The sequence below is a fragment of the Boleophthalmus pectinirostris genome, unplaced genomic scaffold, assembly GCF_026225935.1.
Source record: "Boleophthalmus pectinirostris isolate CB_2022bp ecotype Guang Dong unplaced genomic scaffold, ASM2622593v1 HiC_scaffold_3, whole genome shotgun sequence".
NCBI lineage: Eukaryota > Metazoa > Chordata > Actinopteri > Gobiiformes > Gobiidae > Boleophthalmus > Boleophthalmus pectinirostris.
Genome location: NW_026571299.1, coordinates 30,193,745 through 30,202,957, shown reverse-complemented (window position 1 = coordinate 30,202,957; position 9,213 = coordinate 30,193,745).

The following is a 9,213-nucleotide window of genomic DNA, read 5'->3' as shown; positions in this document are numbered from 1 at the left end:
TTTTTTTTTTCAGATTTGTGCTGAAGTTTGTTCAGCAACTGAATTTATATTTTTTTCCTGACTGATTTTATTTATACTTTTTTTTTTTGCTAGGGTTAGGGTTAGAAAATTATGAATGTATTAAAAATAAACCCTCAGCCTTTTCAGCAGGTCTCAAACAAAAATACTTTAACTTTTCAGCCCAGTTAAAATTGTAGTGGAGTAAAAAGTACAGATACAGATGTAGTAAGTAAAAAGTATTCACTTTTACTTAAGTAAAGTACAGATACCTACAATTTATACTTAAGCACAATACTTTATTACATTTATTGCATTACATTCCACCACTGTAAAACAGGATGAGCACAGCTTGCCTCTGCTGATGCTGATAAATCTAACTGCATCACCAGTTTTGTTCACATACAAAACAAACCTCAAAATCTGACATGAGCATTCAGAGGAACTATGTTCAGAAAGAAACCAGATGACTTTGCTGTTTACATTTTTTCATTTGAATAAGATAACAACCAGATTTAGAATGTGACTGGCATCGTCTGACACATTTCAGAGTTTAGCGGATGTGGGCAGTTTGTCTACATCACTGAACTGTTTTCAGAAACTCCTTATGAGCAAACACTATGCAATAAATGTCAACATGTCGACAATAGATGATGAAGTCTGAGCCAAAGTCACACAAGTTCAAATGTTCACTGAAAAGAAACTGATTTGGCATGTTTAACTTGGTCAAACATTATTAAATAAATACAGGATTGCAAGACTATATATCATACTCCATATAACTGTAAAGCTACTTGCCCATTTGTAAAAGATAACCTTATCTCATGTCAGAGCCAATATTTCACCTTTGCACAGTATCTCCATATCCTTATATATTGAGATTTACTTAATTTAAATATGTTTATTCTACTTGCTACTGCATTTCTTTCTTTCTTTTTTTTTCAGTTTTTGTTATTGTTCTATAATGAGCTATTGTGTTATAATACTTTCTCTTGTGACTCAGTAAAATCTGTATGGCTACATTTATTCAGATTTTAATAGTTAAAACTAAAAAATATTAAGCTTGAAACTGGGTGGTTATAGAGCTAGTAGTAATAGCAGTATTGTGGTAGTATTTTTAAATTACACAAAACTGACTCTTGAGAGCTTTAAGGCATTTTACCTCATCAAAATCAGACCTGGAGTTGTGTTTTGTTTCATTCACACATGTTTGAGTAACTCTTTATCATTAGGTTGTCTAGATCTCCAAAACTCATCACACATTATTCATTCCCATTGAGAAGTTTGCCCTCTGCTTTTGATCCGTCCTTCAATGCCACTGGGGCTACCTGTCAGGAGCAATGGGCAACCCAGCCATAATGCATCACCCAGGGACCCATCTGGGCTTCAGTGCGAGGAGGATTTTAAAGGGACAGTTCAGAATTTTGGACATAGGACCTCATTTCCTAGTGAGCCAGAGTGTTGCAGACGTGTGGAGACACTTTTTAAAATATTCCATCCAGTCCTTGTATTTGCAGAGGTCACTGTTGGGTGGGTAAGACTGTTTTTAGTCTTCGGATCGGAAACGATCTGCGTCCAGACACATTGTTTCTGTGTCTGCAAGCCTTCCCTATTCACAGAGCTTTGAGCATATGTGTTTGCGTTTTACAGAAACGAAACTTAAAATTGCATGTCTAATTTGCATAAACTAAGTGCTCAAAAAACAGCTTGCTGCTGTGCACTGATGGGGTTCAGCCTCTGAACTCAGTGGAATATATGTGTTCTTTCTGTGACAGAGGGGTGTTCTGATAATGGTGAATCTGTTCTGTGCTTTTATCGCGTTGGTTATTCATGTTAAACTTTTCCGAGATTATATGTCTGCAGGTCATACACATAGACTGTATATATGAATGGACATATATTCTAGCCTCTTAGCATTTTGGCGGTGAATTACTTTGCAGTGCATAGACCTGCATTAGCGTATCAGTGTTTTCAGGCGTCTACACAGTGCTGGATCAGATCTGTACTCAAATGAATTCATGGGAGCTGGCGGCACCAGATCATTCCGTCTCTGGAGCCATTTTCAATTGGATTAGTGTGAACAAACACTGCATCCGCAATGAAAACGACTTGAATACGTACCAGTGTGGACGGGGCCTAGGAAATGAGGCCCTATGTGCAAAATTCCGAACTGTCCCTTAAACTATGGTTCATATTTTCGGTTAATGGGGGAAAACCAGAGTGCCCAGTGATCAGGGGAAATCCACACAGATGCAGGGAGAACATGCAAACTCCGCACTGAAAGCCATCAAACTGATAAAGAGTTGAACCAGCCATCTTCGAGTCTGTTCTGTGAAAGTGAAAACTCAAAAGAGAAGTAGGCCAGTAGTGCATTACAAAACCAGCCTCCATACCCAAGTAGAGATGTGAAATACTGATTTAATTTCAGGGCCCTCATATTGTACAATGACAGTGCAGTTCTCATAATGGCTGTATTGTGTTTGAATGCAGCTGTGATGAGGCCCTCTCCAAGGATTACTAGAAACCCTGAAAGAAAAGATGTTCCTTATCAGTTTTACAGAGCAGACATATGAAGGGCAGAGAGAAATTAATGTGTTGAAATGTCGTGTGTTACAGTGCATCTGTCTTAACTCTTTGGTTTGGTTTTTGTGCAATGAGGAACTGGGCTTTTGAAAGAGATAAGGTCAAAACAAAAAGGAACAAACAATAACGGGCTTGTCTCTTGGTCCCATACTACATTTGAACCACAGCTTTTGTTATTAATGAACTGTGTAAAAAAAATAAAAAATATATTTGACAGACATAAATAAATGAATCCTAGGCCCCCACCCGCTTCTCCTGACAGGTTACCCATTGCAGTGACATTAAAGGATGGGTCAAATGCAGAGGGCAAATATTTATGGAAACAATACAGCACACTTTAACCTTAATTTAATAATGCATTCCTTTACAAATAGTTTAGTTGGTTTAAAAACTATTCTTACTTCAGCAGGCAAGACAAAAACTAACAAATAAATGGATCCGCAGATGAATGTTATCAAAGGTGGACTGCGTAACTTTTCTGGGAAGGGTTCCACTGCTTCCTTGTTATTGCCTGTATTGTTCGGTAGTGTGGCAATAAATGCATCTATCACACATTTATGACAAATGCTTTTTTTTCCACCTAAAAATCATGCATTCTTACTGTGGGCAGGGTTGCCTCTCCACAGATCTGATCTATAACTTGGCCTTGAAGTAATAATAATAATAATACATCAGACTTATATAGCGCTTTTTGGACACTCAATGACGCTTTACAAACAAATAAAGTGACACTGTAGAAAAAAGGGGGGATTCATGGAGGGGATGCCAGTTTGAATAGGTGAGTTTTTAGAAGTGCTGCAGTGAGTCAGAGTTCCTGAATAGATTGTGGGAGTGAGTTCCAGAGGCAGGGCAACGGCATCAAAGGCTCGGTACCCCAGGGTCCGGTGCTTTGTCCTGATGAGGGGAGTGAGGAGGTTGGTGTCGGCTTATCTGAGATGGCGGGAGGGACAGTAAAGTGCTGACTTCTTGTCTCCTTACAGACAGATAACTTTAATTCCATATTATAGAATGTTGTAGGCAAAGCATTGGCACTTCCATGCACACAAACAAGAAGCAGACCCTCCCCCAAAAAGGTTACCGGTATCTTTAAGAAGAAAATGTTAGATTTAATAAAGAAAATATCTCTCCATATTAACTACAGGTAAGTGTGAAAAAGAGATGGAGAGGCTGAGAAGACTGACGGTTCTGCTGCTCTATAGGTTTCAAAGCAGGGTAATGAAGCTTGAGTTTCATTTAAAAATATAAAAATTTCAAAGTTTTCTAGAGGCTAATCTGCTATTTTAGCATATTTCATAAGGTCAAATACGTTTCGCAGCTCATCCAAGCTGCTTGCTCAGTTCTGGTAAGACGCTGGTGGACACTGTCGTATATCTGCCTGAAGGGAGGAGCTAACTACACTGAAACTGCTCTGACACACTCTGAAACTAACACATCTACTTGTTTACAGTATCTGTTAACCAGCGTCTGACCAGAACTGAAGAAGCAGCTTGGATGAGCTGCAAAACACATTCAACCAAATTAACTTTTGTCCAGTTGACAAACTGAATTTCTCCTTTTGCCATGAATTCTGCCTGGACGACTGAGGGATTGTTCACACATATTTGTTAAGCTTTATAAACCACTAAGTTAGAAAGACAGCTGAGTGTAACACTTTCAATATATAAGTCAGTCAATGGACATTCCATAACTGGCTAGCTTTCATTATGGACTATTTTTGAAAAGTGTATGGGAAAAATAAATGGCAAAATTAATCTCAGGAACCTTTGGCAGGCTTCAAAGTGTGGAGGTCCATAAAGGAGAAGTTATAGTTGATTGATTGAAAGGCAAGAATAAGAAGAAGAAGCTGTGATTAGCTGATAATTACAGACATTTATGTAGAAGGAACAAGGAAAGATGCAGTATTCCTGTTTGAAATGGTTCTTTATTTGCACGACACACCAGAAGTCCCCATGAAAAAGTAGAGTTTACAACATATACAACATTCTTTGTCTAGACCTCCCTGGTAATAAGGAACTGAGAAGCAGAAATCCACTGTCAGAGGTTCAAAGTTGAGATTTTAAAAGGCATTTTCAGGAAAACAGAGACAGTCAGTGTAGTGTGTCCTGGTTTAGCCTTGTCTTCTGATAAAAAGTAGAATGAACTGCATTTATTTCATGGTCATGTCTCACATCATTGAAGTTGCAAGCTTTAAACTAAACAATAGGGTGCAATGTTGGAGTGGAATGGAGAGTTACATGTAAAAATTGGATCACAGGGACAAAACATAGAGTTGAATCCCCAACCGTTTGCTGTTAGGTTGTGTTGGGCAATCGGTCTCCACACAAATAAAAATTGCAAATGTTTTAAATATCGCCATGGTCTCTGTTACCAGTGTTAATCCTTGTTTAGGCCTGGTTTAATCCTTTTTTAGACCTGGTTTAGGACTGTTTCAGTCTGTTTTTCTTCTCTTTTAGACTTGCTTTGTTTGCGTTCAGATCCCGATTAAGTCCTGGCTCAGTCCTACAAAGTAACATAGAAAAACTCTGAAATCCAAACCACTGAAACTGTTGTTAAAGGTCTTGTGATCTTTACGTCATGTTAAAATGTTATCTCATCAAAAACACACCTGGAGTTGTGTTTTGTTTCATTCACACATATTTGAGTGACTCTTTATTATTAATCTGAATGAAACAAAACACAACTCCAGGTATGTTTGTGATGAGGAAACATTATAACCTAGATAGGGAAACTTATTCGACCACATAAACTTTGTCCAGTCAACAAACTGAATTTCTCCTTTCCCATAGATCAGAAAATTGCATAATATATCCTGTAAATACAACCTCGAAGCAGCACTACATTGCAAAGTTCCACAGTATGGCATTAAACCTGTCTGTCTTATTCTGTCTTCACAATCAGGCGATCCTAGTTGTAATTTGTATTGTTTTTTTAGGTAGCAAACTTCCTATCAGTGAAATTTGCACAGTGCAGATCTTTACATTTGTGTGGGGTTATGTTGTAGTGATGTGTTTTGTTTGTGTTAAATCATGTGACCCCCTGTTCAAAGATAAGTTTCTCCCATGAGAGACAATAATGGATTATCTTATCTTAAAGTTTATATGACAAATTTTTGTGATTTTCTAGTTTGACTTAATTTTGTTGGATTATACCTATTGTAAATATAAATTATAGTTTTACACCAATCAATAAGCTATGTACAAAAAAAGTACAAAAATATGTTGAAGATTAGAAAGTAGAGAGTCAAAGATACTGATGACATCTATCCAAAAGTATAGCACATTTCACACAAGAAACAATTTTTTTCTGATACTTTAAACATGATTTCAACAAAACAAAGGTGCTTTTTATATTTGTATTTGTCAGATAATCATTTCTGTGCACATTAGAGGAGGTCGTAGCTATGGAATTCCCTAGTGTGATGTCACAATTTCCAACCAGAAAGTAAAAATTTAAACCCCAAAAAATGGCCAAATTGGGAAAACAAGTGTGAATTTTTTGTTGTTGTTGTTTTTTTGTTTTTTTTTCAAAAGTGTGTTTTAGCTAAATGAGTAGCCTAACCTGTTATAGGGACTTTAAATAGGCAGATACTAGCCTATACCTCCACCAAAACAGAGGTAACCAGGACTCGTGGTGGAATAAATATTGGAATGTTGTGTACATCGATCTTAAATTGCACTGTAACTATGATCGATGTCCTTTACATTGTGAGAAACAGGATTTAACATGTGGAGCTCATTCAACAGTGTTACCGGGCGGATGAGCTGAATAAACCTCAGTGTGAAAAATGTGCTTCGTCTGTTCATCTTTTGTCAGGGTTTAAGAAAGTGGCCATTTTGAAGCTGTCACCATGGAAACAGAGGTCAGAGGTGAAGCCCTTGAAGTTTGCTTGAGAAGGAAATTGTGCATTTAAATGACAAGGAAGTGCCACACACATACAGTATGTTTTCACATGCTGTAATGGTTAATGATTTGTTAACCTGTTGCCACCCGCCTCATTTTGGTGTGTGCACAATGTTAAGACATACCCAAATGCCATAGCTTATTAAAAGAAAACCTTAGAACCCACATGCTTGTGTGAGGCACCATTTTAAAGCTTAGGCCTTCTAGTTTCTGTAGATGTGTACATGAAGACTGTGAGTGCTGCCTAACCTACAGTACAGTCAATTAAAAATTGTATTTTTTTGCTTCGAAAAAACAATTGAAAAAAATAAAGGCCTTAGCTTGGTCATACTTCATGCTAGGCATTTGTGACTCACTACACTCATTGTTCAAGTTGTTGGCAACAACTGTGTAGAATTTCAGACCTTTAGGACAAAGGGTTTTGATGCTGTGAGCCTTTGTGTATACAAAATGACAATTCGGCACAAGATTGCCAAATTTGTGCCAAAATAATAATAATAATATAATAATAATAATTTGTTATTATTATAATACTAATTCTTCTGAGCTTTAGGCATGTTTTCTCAAGAAAAAAAAAACTAAAAGTAGCCAAAATTGTCTCCCAACTGGCAGTTCTGCACTCCCACACTGCTCTCTGTGTCTCTCTCATGGTCCCTCTCGGCTGCGCGTATAAACACAGGGTCCGTTTCCAATACAATCTGGATGTCCCACCCACCGTTTGAAAGCTCTGGTGATAGGCTAAAACAATATGTCAATCACTTTTTGGAAGATCCAATGACTGAAGAAATTTCCCGTAAACAAACTGATGACGCGTGCGTAAAGCCAGGAAGTACGTGAGTGCGTTAGCTTCTTCAGCGGCTTGTCCCACCTAAACCCCGCCACCGACAACAGCGGGGAGGGTCTCATTTTGGGTCTCATTTTGAAGCTAAGAGTGTGAGGAAAACAAGCGTACCCAAGAGCGGGAGAGAAAGGGAAGTGAGAGCGGGAGAAGAGGCGGAGAAGAGACATAATATTTTCATTCAGGGATTCATCCACTCATACGGACGACGGTTTTCTGGATTATTTCCCCACATGGAATTATTTTTTGGAAAAACAACTTGATATTCTTTTTCTGTGGATTATTACGGACTTATTGAGTACAACTTTTCATGGATTGAACGCGTTTTGGACCGACAGAACCGGCTCAAAGGTAAGAAACGCGTATCTTATTCTTTGTTTATGATGTGAATTTTTAAGTTATAGCGTTTTGGGCTCGTTGTACGGCATAAAATGAATGATATTGTTGTTTTATTGATAAATTAAGCTTTCAAACGATGTATGGCATGCCAGTAGTGAAAACAATAATGAAGGTGAATATACAGAGTGAACATTTTTTATTGGAAAATCGCCCGCCGGCGGGCGGGTGGATGGTAAGTGGTTTTAAACCGTTATCTTAAAAGAATTGCTCAGAGATACCTCGACCTGTTGATACTTTGCAGTGACATCATGCTGGGGCTGTTCTACATGTATGTGTTTGGCAGAATGTTAATCAGTTACAATTACTGATGCACAGCCAAAAAGTGTTTAGATCATCGGAAAAAGTCAAGAAAAAAACAAACAAAACGGATTTAAATAAAACATTTTCAGGAGTCTGTGATCAATACGAGTGTTCTTGGTGCTGTTTAGGTGTTTGATTTTTAACAAAATAAAAAGAGTGAGCCAGCATGTATCTGTAATGTTATTGGAGAGGGATTTATTTAACAATAAAAATCATCTCACCTGTTGTAACTCTAACTAAATCTAAGTTATTTCTGATCAGATTATGTTTAAATCAAGCTCAGATTAAAGTCTAACTTGAGTAACAGAGCTTCAAACAGTGCCTACAGTTACCATCACACCCACACACCTTGATGAATACAATGAAAAGTAAACAAACAAAACAACAGTGAGTGCGTATACATGCACATCAGTATCCCAGTTATTAGCCATATGGTTATGGCAGTATTCAGGATACTGCGTTGTGTATACATGCCACAATATCCCCATCGCTATCGCAATATACCAGCTACAGTATTCCGGTTTCTCATAACTGGGATACTGCCATAACTGGGATACTGAAACCGGGGTACTGCGTATACATGCACCATGAAGAAACCGGGATACTCAAAAAAACGATCATAATCGGGACACTGATGTGCATGTACACACACTCAGTGAAGTAGGTTACTTCCTGCATGACATCACAAGATGGAACAGAGTGTTTCCTGTTTGAGAGATAAATTCAACCTAAATATGCAGGGTATGTGTGTTAAACATGTAAGAATTAAAGTAAACACAACTCCAGGTCTGTTTGTGATGAGGAAACAATATTGTAAGACAGAAAAAAGCTTAATATGGGCCCTTTAAGAAACATAGAGCTGGACAAGGTCTTTCTTGTAATGTGGAGAGTTCAAGGGACTAATCACTGTAATATACATTTATATGATTGAATTATGTAGCTTAGATGGACCTTTTGGATACAGTATGTCTCGTGAGAATAATACTTATTAATTGGGACCACCTGCTCTTACACAGTTTGATTTAGTAAATATTTCTGCTGGTGAAATAAACATTTGTGTTACACCCTTAAATCCAGCTGCTATTTTGACTTAGGGGTTGTACAAAGATAAACTGAATTGAATGAGATCACCACATTCTAAGATCTGAAAACCAACTGTTCTACATTATTAACACATTTAACCACCTCTAATCATA